Source organism: Pseudorca crassidens, chromosome 10 (assembly GCF_039906515.1).
Source record: "Pseudorca crassidens isolate mPseCra1 chromosome 10, mPseCra1.hap1, whole genome shotgun sequence".
Lineage (NCBI taxonomy): Eukaryota > Metazoa > Chordata > Mammalia > Artiodactyla > Delphinidae > Pseudorca > Pseudorca crassidens.
Genome location: NC_090305.1, coordinates 68742105 through 68755799, shown reverse-complemented (window position 1 = coordinate 68755799; position 13695 = coordinate 68742105). Strand labels below are relative to the sequence as shown.

The following is a 13695-nucleotide window of genomic DNA, read 5'->3' as shown; positions in this document are numbered from 1 at the left end:
AGCCAAAAATAAAATAAATTTATCAAAAAAAAAAAAAACTTAAAAAAAAAAAAAGAAGCAACAGCACAATAACACTGGCAAAGGCACAGAAACACTCTTTAACATGGAGGAGGGAGAACACTTATTCCAGAAAAGGAGGGAGAAATCCTTGACCAATATACAGGACACACTGAAGACCATACTACCTGTATGATACTCTGGAAGACTCCAGCCTCCAAGCAGTCATGCTCCGTAGTGGCTCAAATCTAAACAATGTGCCCCAGAACCTGGAATATTGAATCAAACTTCTCATTGCTGACTTCCTATACTGGCTAGAAAAAAACTCATGAGACTTCACTCTTATTCTTGCCCATCCACAAAATGTATCTGTCAACACTTGCAATTCCACTAGGCTAGTTATGTGCCTCTTATCAAGAAGGCTATGACCAAAAAATCCCCCAAAAAACCCAACTTAAAAAAGCAAGCACAGGTATAGGGGCTCTAACTTCACACCACCACGGGCCACCTTCAGTTTGCCTTGCACAGGTCAAATCTGTGAGCCAGTGGCCATTCTTTAACTGAATCCAGTCTAAAGCTACATTACGGGGGACTTCCCTGGTGGCCCAGTGGTTAAGAATCCGCCTACCAATGCAAGGGATGCAGGTTCGATTCCAGGGCGGACAACTAAGCCCACGCTCTAGAGCCCATGTGCCACAACTAGAGAGAAGCCCAAGCACTGCAATGAAGAGCCCGTGCACCGCAACGAAAAGATCCCACATGCCGCAACAAAGATCCCCCGGGCCGCAACTAAGACTCAACGCAGCCAAATAAATAAATAAATATTAAAAAATAAAGCTACATTACACCCACCATGATTCTGAGTATCCAAAACTATAGACACTTTAAGTCAAACTATTCCTCTACCTACCAAGTGGGTCAACAAATCATGCTTTCTCTTTCATAAGTTCACTTCTTCCTTGCCATCTTACCTGCCTGCCACAAAGACTCAAGCCTTCCCCCATTCCCATTCCTGCAGTCTAGGGGGCCCCTCTTTTTTTTTTTTTTTTTGGCCACACCACTCAACTTGTGGGATCTTAGTTCCCCGACCAGGGATTAAACCCAGCCCTCCACAATGAAAGTGCAGTCTTAACCACTGGACCACTGGGGAATTCTCTAGGGGCCCCTCTTTATTTGGAGTTTCTCGAGACCTCACCAGTGCTTGGCTGATGCAGCCTTACATCCTCATCTTTTCACTGTCAACCTCCTGCCTCTTCCACTCAGTGGTAGACCCCTGCTGGTACCAGAACCATTCAGGTCCCTAACATCTGCTGAACTGGCTCATCTTGAACCTTCTTTATCTCTCTCCACTCCTCTGCTGACCACTGTTCTTGTTCAGATCCAGTGTCTCCCCCACTGGACCACAGCAGTAACCAACCTGCCTCTGGTCCAGCCCAGCCTCAACATTCACAGTGAGGGCTCACTTCTTAAAACACAGAGCTGATCCCATCACAGCTGTGCTCCGAGATCTTCAAGGTTTCCTATTCTTACATAACACCAAACTCCTCCACGTGGCATTCTGACTGCAACCCAACCTTCCAGAACATACAAAAAAAAAAGTGCCCAGTCTTCTCCCTCCCACCCCTTTCCTCTGCTCATTTCTTCTTCCACAAAATTGTGACCTTGTTGCCACCACTCCTTCACCAATCAAACCACTAACCGTTCTTGAAGGTCTAGCCCAATGCAGTTCTTCCCTAAAGTCTGCCCTCTCCAGCCTAGGACCCAAGTTCCTTGGCTTACTTCAGCATGGTACCCAGAGCAACCAGCACAGGCCTCAAGAAGGCTCTGACAAACCCTAGGTTTCTGAAAAATGGTCCCTCACAACATGTTCCTGGAGTTCCACATGGGATCACTGATCACCTTCCCATATCATCCTGGCATTCTGCCCACCACCAGACACCTGGGCTTGGTCTTTGCCAGAGAAGGACCCAACTGAGGCCACCATTATTAGTCTGATATAACAGAAACACAGATGGGTACAGCCAAATGTTCAGCCTGGGTTCAAATCCTAATTCTGCCACATGACAGTTGTGTGACCTTGGGAACATTCCTTCATCTATGACTCAGTTTGCTAAGCCACTATAAAGGATTCTCATAAGCATTAGCAATGGTGCATGTAGAGCAGAAACACAGAAGGCCCTCGACTGTGGCTGATGTAGATCCATCGTGTCACTGGCCCAGAGCACAGGGAAGGGTGGAACAACTGTGAGGTAAAGGACTGAACATGCTCCCATCTGCCTCAACAAGGATGAACACATATCTACTCTCAGGGGTTAATATACCAGCCCTGCCCAAGAGGAAATGCAATGCCCCCAGTTCAAGTGAGAAATAAGGTTGTTAAAAGTTTTTAACAAACAAATGCCATGCTTCTCCTTTTCTAAATAATCCCAGTTTAAGTGGCCCCAGGGTCTCTCCAAATCCCACCATATTCAATGTTTAAGAGGCACTAGCAAACCTGCAGAAGACGTGGTTTAAAGCTTTGGTCATGCTAAATATTCTGGCCCACACATTCCTGAATGCAGTCTCCTCCCCCATTACAGCCTGGTATTCCCTTTGCTCAAACTTTTCAGCCAGTCTTTTGAGCTGGCTCCTTCTCCCTCCTCTCTCCTCTAAGGGCCAACCTCAGAGCCAGAGGTCCTTTTCCCATCCCCTCCCTGCCACGACCTATGTGGCCACCAACAAGATCTTTCTAAACATGGGTCTGGACGATACCACTCAACTGAGGAAAAGCATTCCCAGACTCCTGCACCTTGAGTATGAAGTCTGAACTACTAAGCACAACAAGAAAGGCCTGGGGCTCCCACCTGTCATGCTGGAGGACTTACACGTGCTACTTTAGGCACTCATATACATGTGGTTCCCTGTGTCCAGAACTTGCTGTCCCCCAGCTAATTTCTGCTGGCCCTGCAAGCCTCAGCTCAGGAATTCCCTTTCTCCTCAGGCTCCCAAGCACCATCTGAGCACACTTAGTGGGCAGACACTATCAATCATAGGTTCCCCATCCCCCACTGTCCACGAACCTGAGCTCCTTAAGGGCAGAACCAGTCTCTTGGGTCCCCTGGACCTACCACAGAATTTGGTAAGCAGTGAAGCCAAATATTTGTTAAATAAATGAAATGTATTTTGCTAAATCAATTTTTCAGAGCAGTAAAGACTGGCTCTCTGCCTCCTTCAACAGAGGCATGTAACAACACAAGCCTTCATGTTCCAACCAGATGTTTGTTGCCTATATAGTAATGCTTACTCCTTTCTTACAGTAACCCACAGGCCTTAAACAGGCTCATACCATGCATCCAACTCCCTCCTCAAATCTCACTCCTCCAAGAAATGCCTCCTCAGCCTCCTTTAAGCATGTAGGCCAGGAGCTCTTATTACTTGGCTTCAAGGCAAACAAAGTTCAATTCAACTTCTCCATATTCAAACTATGCCTCCAATGTTCAATTCTTTTTCTAAAAAAGGACATCCCAAAATTATGTCTCTGAACGCTGAGCATAGAACCACCTGATAAAGTTACAACATCCGATCTACACCAAACTCCAAAACACCTGGTAGCACATCCAACTCTTTATCTGGACTTAGGTCCTATAAACACCACCCTCCCTGCAGAGTTTAGCTTCCATGCCAGGAATCACGTCTACTCGCTTATTTAGGGAAACAGCAGGCCGGACTCCTAAGTTAGAACTCTAGGCTATAACCGTGCTGTCCCAGGCTGTAGCTCTCACCAAGGCAAAACTTCATGATCACCATTAAAACTAATTCTGAAGTAACTTTACAAATCTAAGAGCTTCTCAAGTCACAGAATTAAAATATGCATTTTAAATTAGTAGTTGACTTCGTATGAAATTAACTCGGAATTTACGGCAGAAGGATTCTAAACCGAAAGAGCATTTTCTCTGGAGACATTTTCCAGATATACCCGCGGGTGAATATGGTTTTCCAAACACCAAAGAAGCCCAAGTGTGTATGTGTGTGAAGGGGTGACCCCAAGGCTCTGAGCGGCTCAGGATATAGCGGCTGCGGCGCCTCCTGAGGGGCTCAATGCCCCATCCTCGAGCTCTGGCCAAATTGGGCCGCGCGACCCTCTGAGGAAGCCCGGGAGACAGTCCGCAGGCCGCACACGCCCGCGACCGCCGCGCGTTCCCTGGAGCGCGGCCCGGGCTGAGGCCTGGCCCACCGCCGCGACGCGCAGCCCGGGGCCGGACGCCTCCAGCCTTCGCCCGAGGAGCCGAGAGCAAGGGGCCGTTCTACCCGGGCCGCGTCGCCCCCTCACCCGCAAGGACGTCCGCGACCGTGTCCCCGCCCCGGGCCAAAGAGCGAGAGCAGCAGCAGGTGTTCCTCGGAAGGCTGGGCCAGCGACGGAAATGGGGGCCTGGGCTGCCAGGCTCGGCGGCAGTGGACGCGCGGCGCACTCACCGAGCGCCGACGGGCGGGCCGCGGCAGGTGCTCGCTCTTCCCGCCCGCGAGACGCCGCCCCGCTCCCCGGGGACTCGGCGCGAATCTCCTGCCGCCGCCGTCGCCGCCGAGCCCGAGGACCTCTAGCGCCGCACCGCAGCCTCGGCGCGAGCACGTACCGGGCGGTGAGGGAGCGCGAGGGCGGGGCGCGCGACCGAAGCCTAGCAACCCCCTGACACGCGAGTGCCGCAGCCAATCCCGCTGCCAGCTCCGCGCGGCGCCGACCGGCAGTCCCCGCGACGCCCGCTTCTGCCTGCGTCGGCCGCCCCGCAGAGCGCCGCACCCGCGCACAGGCCCCGCCCCCCTCGCCCCTCTGCTTATTGGCCCGCCGCGCCCCCGTCTGAAAAGACACGCCCCATCCTGGAAATCCCGCCCGCGGCGGGCCAGGTCCGTACCCGCGACACGCCCCGGCCCGTCCGGGTTACCCGGAGAGCTCAGGACGGGGAGTGGGGGAGGGGCGCCCCGCCCAATCTCAGGCATGTGGGCCCCTGAGAGGCATCCAACCTACCCGGGTGGTCAGGCCCGATAACTGGCCCGGCCACAACTGGCCACCCATAGACTGCCTTCCGCCCTCCTGATTTGTGTCGAACGCAAATCAGGTAATTTTAAGACAAGAAAACAATCAGGAAGCGTCCTCCAAATTGCGAAGGACCATGGCCCCGTTGCCCGACTCTTATACTGATGAGGAAACTGAGGCGAGGGCCGAGGGCTGGAAGGGCAGGAAGCCTGCCCCTCTCCGGGGGCTTAGCCCCCAGCAGGCGGGGGTGTCCGGGAAGCGCCTCAGGCCTGACCCTCGTCCCCTCCTCCTGCCCTGAACACCCGGAATCCGGTGCCTCCTCAGCCGCCAGAAATAGCTCTGACCTGCTGGCGCTGGTCACTCACTGGAGGCCCGCATTCTTTCAGGGAGTTGGGGGAGTAAAGGGCAGGGAGTTACAGCTGAGGTCTGTCTCCCTACAAGGGGAGGGTCCTAAAAATGCTCTCACTCCCCAGGGCTTACCTACGCCCACTATCTCAAAGACCCCCGACAGTTACTGGACAGGTATGGGCATGGGACTCGTGGTGGGCTCTGTTCCCCAAACCCTATGCAGGATGTGTCCATTCCCTCCTGGGCCTGTGGCCAGGCTGGAATTCCAGGCCCGCACTCTTGTCAACGAGTACATTCTGAACACAGAACGGGCTGCTGCCTGCCAGGGGTTCCTCCTGGAATCTGGACAGCCCTGGGTCTCCCCTGCTTTCTCCCCCTCCTTAGGAAGGACTAGAAGAAGCAAATTTCAAAGAGAGCAAAAAGGAATGCCTCATCTCTCAAACACACATACTTGTTTGTGATGCGTTATACTTAAATGCTTAGGCTCCAAACTTCATTCACACAGACCAGAAAAAGAAGTAAAAACCAGGAAAAAAGCCCCAAATTATCCCTTGGATGTTAAAACTAAAAAATTTATGGCCTTTCAAATCCAGTTCTAAAATTCTCCTGCTTCAAATAGGCTAAAAATGCAGCACAGGGAGATCAGCTCGGTGCTTTGTGACCACCTAGAGGGGTGGGATAGGGAGGGTGGGAGGGAGACGCAAGAGGGAGGAGATATGGGGATATATGTATATGTATAGATGATTCACTTTGTTATAAAGCAGAAACTAACACACTATTGTAAAGCAATTATACTCCAATAAAGATGTTAAAACAAAAAAAAAGGCTAAAAATGTAGAAAATTATTTGGGTTTCTAAACAAAATACATTCTTTCCATTCACTCCTTCAGCTTGCAGAGTTTCCCTGCCACCACAAACGCACACCAGACACTGCTTTGCAGCCCTAGGTTCTGCTGGGTATTTTAGTGTCTGACTGTATAATTTTATATATATATATATATATATATATATATATATATATATATATGTTTTCCCAAAACAAAGACAGCAGTGAGTACAGGCCTCATCCCTCCTACCGTCTACACAGAAACTGCTAGCTGCTCTTTAGTCCTCAATGACCATCCATGGATACTAGAGTAACTCCCCTTCTTCATTTTTGGCACTTCAGTGAGGCCACTCACTCTGGCCTCCAGGGTCCCATCACCCCATACCCAAGCTCCCCCAGAGCTCTGGCCATGGGAAGGTCTCTACCTCAACCAGCTGGTGCCAGAAGGTGGGATAGGCCCTTCCTAGTCCTAGGAGGAGGGGAGCAACAACCAGAGTTTGCCTGAAGCCCTTACAGCCAAATCCTTCCAGTCCCTGCCTCTCCAGGTTTGGAACTCACTTGGAGATGCTCTGGTCCCAGGCTGGCCCCAATGTTCTCCCCCTTCCCCAGCCCTCCAGCCTTGGCAGCTCTCCCCACAAGGCCAGAACAGATGTGAGCTCTGGCTCTCATTGCTAGCTTCTTCTTTTTTGTCTGGAGTTGGGGTTCCCCCAACCCCCTGTTCCTTCAGGCCCTAGAAGGCAAGAGGCCTGGATGGCCAGCCTCTTGGGGCCTAACCAGCCGCCATGGAGCCCATAAAGAGAGGTGGACAGTCTTCATGGGCCCCTAGGTTGGGTAGGGGCTGTAAAGTCAAGGCCATTACTCCCTATAGTCTTGAGAATTGAAACCTTTCCTCTCCCGGGGCTCCCACATTTCACCCTAGGGCTCAGCACAAGGTCCTCAGTGACTCACCCTTGGGAGCTATTCTGGAACCCCAGCAGTGCCTAGTCCATCCTAGATCAGGCTTGGTGTTCACTGCCAGTTGGAGAGCACAGCCAAGAGTGAGGCCCAGGGCACACCCAAGAACAGCTGCCCAAAGGGCCCATGTGGTATGGGCTCAGGGAAAACTGATCAAGAGGCCAAGAATGAGGCTATTTAGGCATGAAAGTCAACCCTCAACTCTCCTGGCCATATAGCCTCCAGTGCTTCCTCCACCCTCCAATTAGACCCCCAGCCAGAGGCTTCAGGAAGATTATCAGATTGCGGTTTGTCTTCCCCACTAGAGTATGAGCCCTTGAGGCCAGATATGTGCACCTGCTTGATCCCACATTGCAACGATCACCTAACAGCATGCACATAATAGAGGCTCAATTTCTGTTTGGAAAAGAAGGAATCAGGGGATGCAGCCTGCCTCCCTTCTTGGTTGGCAGTTATCCCCAAGGGTCTAAGCCTTGTACAAGGCCCAAAGCAAATGTCCCAGTGCTTACTTGGCGCTGATGTGGTTTAAGGTAGGGCCTTGGTTCTAGCTCAGGTGAAATCCAGCAGACACCTACATGGACCAAACTTTCTTCTGGTCCTAGGCTTCCAGGCCTTTTTCATTCTGGCATATTCCCAAGGAACCAAGGCCCAAGGGCCAGTGCCCAGCCTCAGACTTCAAGGGGGAGGGAGGCTCCTGCTACTGATCCTCCGCAGGGCCCAGTGGAGAGGGGCAGGGGTCAGTGCTGGCTGAGGGTGGAGGCTCCTGGTCCAAATGCTAGGCCTGCAGGTCTGCCTGAGGCAGTGGGCTGGCCTTGATTGAGGGGTCCCTTTTGTCTGGTTTTAACAGAAAGCAGATTGTCCAGCAGCTCTGGCAGAAAGAAAGGGCTGATATGTTCATCCGGGAGAAACTGCTAGTAGGCATGTTTGCGGGTCAACACCAGTCTTCCCAGAAATCAGCTCCTTCCCTTGCAGGGACCTCAACTGCAGCACTTCCACCAGACCCCTTCATACATGTCTAGCATAGGGCCTTCCTTTCTAGTCAGCCAGGCAGCTGCTTCTGCACCTGGACCTCCAGGAACATACAGTCCTGTGGGGACAGGAACTCCACAGCAAGGGTGAGGGTTGGTCGAATGAATAAAAGTCGCCTCTCCCCTTGGTGGATACATGTCCACTGCCCTCTCCCTCAGTCACATTCCACTCCCTTTTGGCTCTGGGATAAGACAGTCCCCCAAGGCCAACTTTGGGTGATTATACTCAAATCACTGGGCCTGTGGCCTTGAGCACTGGACTAAACACCAGATTAGGTCTGGTCTGGCCGAGGAGCCAGTGGAGGCAAGCAAAGCTGAGGGGCCTCTTTGTTAACTTTTTTAGTCACTGACCAGCTAGTCTCTAAACGCAGAGTCTTGGCAGAAGCCACCCACAGTCTTTTTTTTTTTATTTTATTTTATTTTATTTATTTATTTATTTTTTGGCCGGCCACGCAGCTTACGGGATTTTTAGCTCCCTGACCAGGATTGAACCCAGGCCCTCAGACCGACACTCTTCTTGTTCAGCCAGATTAAGGGTCCCTTCTCCGCGCTCAGTCATATGTCCATGTCTGGCCCAGAGCTTGGCCAGGGCTCCTCCATGGCAGAAAGACCTCTTCCTCTCAGAGCTGGCCTGAGATCTGGGAGTGTGCATCTCATCAGCCTCGGCTCCTCTCAGTGGCCCCTTAGTCAAGAGACATTAACAGGTTACCTGACAACCACTGGTTCTGACTCTGCTCTCATGGCTAATGGGTATGCCATCAGAACACTGGAAAGTGTTGAACCTGAGTGGACAGACAGCCTTTGCTCTAGGCTGAGTGCTGACAGATACAGGCAGTGTCCCTAGGAGCCTCACCTGCAGTCTGGGAAATCCCCAGCATTTGGGGGAGGAGTAAGAGGGATCCATCCAGGCATCTTGAGGGGAGCTAATAAAGGATAAAGAGTGAATGTTAGCAGATCAGCCAAACCTCCAGGTTTGTCCATATGAGGAATAAGCCCCTGCTGCGACCCAGAGCTAAGTTCACTGTGTGACCTGAAATAAGCTACTTGCCTTCTCTGAGCCTATCCCTCATCATCAAGTGACGTCATATGTGGGCTTCGGATTTGCCTGCTCACTGAGAGTGACAGAATATCACTTTATATGACTGAATCAGGACCAGTGTGAAACATGTCAGTGTATTATTAATCCAGAGATATTTACTGAGTCTACTGTATGCTGGAAACACAGCAAGGGATAAAAGGAACAAGCTGCTCTTGTGGAACCCAAATTCTAGTGTAACAAGCTATACAGTAAATAAAAAAGTAAATAAAAATGTAATAATCAGGGGATGAGAGGGCCAGGAGGGGCCAGGATCTGCTGTGTGGTATCAGGGAAGTCCTCTCTTTGAAGGCAGAGCCTGCAGGAGGTAAAGCAAGAAGTCCTGGGGTTTTCTAGGGAACAGACAACAGTGAAGTCAGAGGAGAAAGTGGCCAGACGGGTCTGAGGAAACCGGGAGGTCACCATGGCCTGAGCAGTGAATGGAACACTAAACAAGGGAGAAAGAGTAACTGGTGGGAGGGCAGGCACTGGAGCTGGATTTAATCAGGCTTGGGTCTGCCAGAAGTATAGGATCCCAGAAGCAAGGGGCAGGGAAGCTAAAGGGTGGGAGCGAGGAGGAGAAGGAGGAGGAGGAGGGGAAGGAGGGGGAAGAGGAGTCGTCGGGGAGGAGGGGAGGAGGAGGAGGAGGGGGAGGAGGGGGAGGAGGAGGGGAGGAGGAGGAGGGGGAGGAGGAGGGGGAAGAGGAGGGGAGGAGGAGGAGGGGGAGGAGGAGGGGAGGAGGAGGAGGGGAGGAGGGGGGAGGAGGGGAGGAGGAAGGGAGGAGAAGGAGGAGGAGGGGGAGGAGGGGGAAGAGGAGGAGTCGGGGAGGAGGGGAGGAGGAGGGGAGGAGGAGGAGGAGGGGGAGGAGGAGGGGAGGAGGAAGGGAGGAGGAGGGGGAGGAGGAGGGGAGTGGGACAGGGCCCTCAGGCCTCCTGGAAGGAATGCAGTGGGGTGAGGAATGAGGGGGCAGCAACTTGGCCTCAGCCCTGGAGCTCCTCCTTCCCCTTGGAGGCGGGGAAAGGGGTGGGAGAGCAGGCAGGGGAAGGGGCACAGATGGGGATCCCCAGGGGGAGGGACAGCAGGCACCATGGAAGTCAAGTCAGAACAAGCATTTAGAGAGAAAATTTCTCACTTTCCCTGCCTCCATCTTCCACGGAAATACAGAGAGGCCAGAGAGCCAGCACCCCTCCTTTCAGGGCCAGAGGAAGAAGGACCAGGGGGGAGGGAACATGCCTGTGGGGAGAGGAATGGCTTGGACAGCTCCTGGTATGCACTGTAGGTAAGGGCTTTAGGACAGACCATGCAGAGCCCAACAGAGAGGGTCTAGCACCAGCCCTCTGAGGAAAGGAAGCACTTGGTCTGGGCCAAGGTGAAGGCAGGGAGAGAGCAGAGGAGTGTGTGTGTTGCGGGGTGGGAATGTCCTGCCCCAAGACAGGCTCTGGGCGATCCCCCCACCCAACTCCCCTGGGGCTGCTGCCAGACACAGGCTTGCAGGAAGCCCTCAGGACACGCGGGGTGTCACCTGGCAGGCACATGAGGCCTCAGCCAGCTGTCCCATCCATCTCCCTTCTGCTCACCGATCAGGACCGTAACCTTCAAAGCTCCCTCCCTGCAGCTGCCACTTAGCCGAATGGAATGGACTGAGGTCCTGGCAGGAGAGGGTCTATATTCATCAGATGGGTTCAGTCGGCTGAACTTGACAAGGGACCCCAGGGACCAGGAAGGCCTGGAACGGGGGACTTCCCTGGTGGTCCAATGGTTAAGACTGCACTCCCAATGCAGGGGGCCCAGGTTTGGTCCCTGGTCAGGGAACTAGATCCCACATGACGCAACTAAAAAGATCCTGCACACCACAACTAAGACACAGCACACCCAAATAAATAAATTTTTTTTTTTTAAAAAAAAAGAAGGCCTGGAACAGGACAGACTGGGTACTGGGCTCTTGAGGTAAGAGAGACCCCAACTTGAAGCCAGGGCTCTGGACCTCTGGGTGTGGGCACGACTGGCTACAAGCATGGTCGTGGCTCTTTGCAGAGGCACTAACATGTCCTAAGAGCCATACAAAGACCCATTCATGATCCCTGGAGAATTTTTACAGCAAAGGTAAAAAGAAACATTTCATCTCTTCATTCCCATCCCATCTCTGTGCCCCTAAGCACATGTGGGGATGTGGCAGCTGGAACAATACAAAGGTGGGGACATCAGGGTGGAGGGAAGGCTGCTCCTGAAGGGGATAGTCCAGGCCTCAAAGCAGGGCTGAGCAACTGCTCGTCTCATGTTGCGGCCCCCAAGAAGGAAGACTGGCCTCAGCTGACCCCATGCCCTCCCTCTGCCTGAAACTTCCTTGTACTCGCCCTGCTGCCTGCGACCCTCAGCAATTGGGTCAATGGTGATGGTGCTGAGGCCCTGGTGTTGAGGTGAACAGAGAAGTGGGAGCCCACAGGCATCTTTACTGCACCTACAACCACTGGGACTAAGTAAGTCCCATCAATTCCCAGTTCTCAGGAGGCAGTTCCTGGGGGTGTACCAGGCCTAGTTGCTCTTATAGTGGGTACCTAGGGTTGAGGCCCCAAGGGCTAGCTGCACATAGGCAGGGGCCCCTGTGCCTTCCTCTGACTGACTGGGACCTTGGGCAAACCCCTTTCCCTCTATGACCCAATGGGCCAGAGCTTTCCAAAAGGCTCTACTTTCCTTCCTAGAAGGGCCAGGACACAGGTGCAGATAAGGAGCGCTGAAGAGTCGGTGAGAGGGGAAAAAAAAAACAACTACCCCACTAGGGTTGAGGAGGGCTCTAGAGGGGTCCTGAGGAGGCAGTGCAGCCCAGGAGAATGGTCTTTGGGGGAAACCACTGGAACACAGAGAAAAGTACTTGGCTCCCTCCCTAGTCTCCCCACCCCCATCCTCACCCCAGCCTTTCCTTCCCAGAGGAATTCCAGTTGCCTCTGAAAGCACTGGAGCCTGGGATTTCCCTGGCGGTCCAGTGGTTAGGACCCTGTGCTCTCACTGCCGAGGGTGCAAGTTCAATCCCTGGTGGGGGAACTAAGATCCCACAAGCTGCGGGGCACAGCCAAAAAAAAAAAAAAAAAAAATACACTGGAGCCAGGCTGGTCCATTGGCAGCAGATGCTGCCTCTCCCCCAATGCCCTCCCACCCCCCACTGGCTCTCAACCTCTGTTCCCACAGCCCAGCAGACAGGGAGCTTCCTCACCTGCTGCTGCCTGGGTTCCCTCCCTCTTCCGGGCCAGCAGCTGTTCCCAGACAGCTGGATCAGAGTAGGACACTGCATCCCACTGAACTGCCACGACTTCCCCTTCCCTGGCCGATGCCCTGCTGGCCCACCACAGCCCTGCCTTTCAAAGGTCTTTGACCTCAAATCCTGGAGACCCACCACAGCTGTGGACTGCCTGAACCCTCATGAGGAGCAACAGCTGCTGCTGCTCCCAGGCTCCTCCAGAGCCAAGGTCCCCTTGCCTCCTGTCAGTCTGAGGGGGAGGTGCCAGCCCCTACCCTGCACATCCCCCTAGTCTTTTGGGGCCTTGTCTTCTGAGAACCTTCTCCCATAACACCACTGTGGCCTGCAGGGAGTGGGGGCCATGGGGCCCTGTCCTCTGCTGACCCAGTCTTTGTGAGGCACCAGCCAAAGTTAACATCCAAACTGAAATCTACCTGTGATCCCGCCCTGCTCAGTGCTCTGCCCACGACTTCCCAGGGCTGCTGGGAGGGGGGCAGGTGTGTGAGGACCTCTCATTCACCCTGACCTGTCCAGCTTGGCCCCCACCCTCCACTTCTCTCAACACCTACCGTCACATCTTTACTCCAGTTTCTCTTTGCACATGACCCCAGCCACAGGGAACCTCTTTAAGTTCCTACAAACATGCCAGGCATCTGCCAGCTCCCCTCAAGCCTTTCAAGCCTTCCCATGTGTGACACTTCTGCTCACAGCATTCTTTGGCCACTTGGCTGACCTCATTCCTGCTCATCCCCTGTCTTAGTTTCTGGCCTGGGCAGGGTGTCTCTGCTGTGGACCCTTGTTTACCCCGCCATATTATTATGTCTCACTTAAAGTTTATCCCTAGGACAGACTAGAGGATCTATGTCTGGCTATTTCCTCCATCCTGGGAACCTCTAGCACCTGAGACAGGGCCTAGCACTTAGAAGGTACCCAGTAAAATTGGAATGAGTGAACAAACATTTGATTGAAAATGAGGCCTCTTCGAGCCTTAAGTCTGTGCTGGAGACCTGTAGCCTTCTGGAGAGACTTCCCAGAGAGTCCAATTGGCATTTTGGAGGCCAAACCTTACAAACCAACATATCTTCAGAGACTTCCAGCCTCCTGCAGAATAAATTTGAGCCCCACCCTATAACACCCTGGGCAATAGGGGCCTGCCCCAGACTGGTCGAGACTCACCAGTCTTATCCCCTCCCCCCAACTCCCTGCAGAATGCCACCTGTGTGGGCC

At 53.1% G+C, this 13695-nt stretch overlaps 1 protein-coding gene across 4 annotated transcripts in view; it reads right to left on the bottom strand.

Annotated features, from left to right (window-relative positions):
- Positions 1 to 7151, bottom strand: part of DAG1 (dystroglycan 1) — a 66797-nt gene extending 59646 nt beyond the window's left edge. The window contains exon 1 of one of the 4 annotated variants that reach the window (XM_067754427.1): positions 7128 to 7151. The gene's annotated coding sequence lies outside the window, so the exon portion shown is untranslated. The other 3 variants (XM_067754426.1, XM_067754424.1, XM_067754425.1) reach the window with 3 other exon arrangements.
- Positions 7152 to 13695: the final 6544 nt, after the last annotated feature.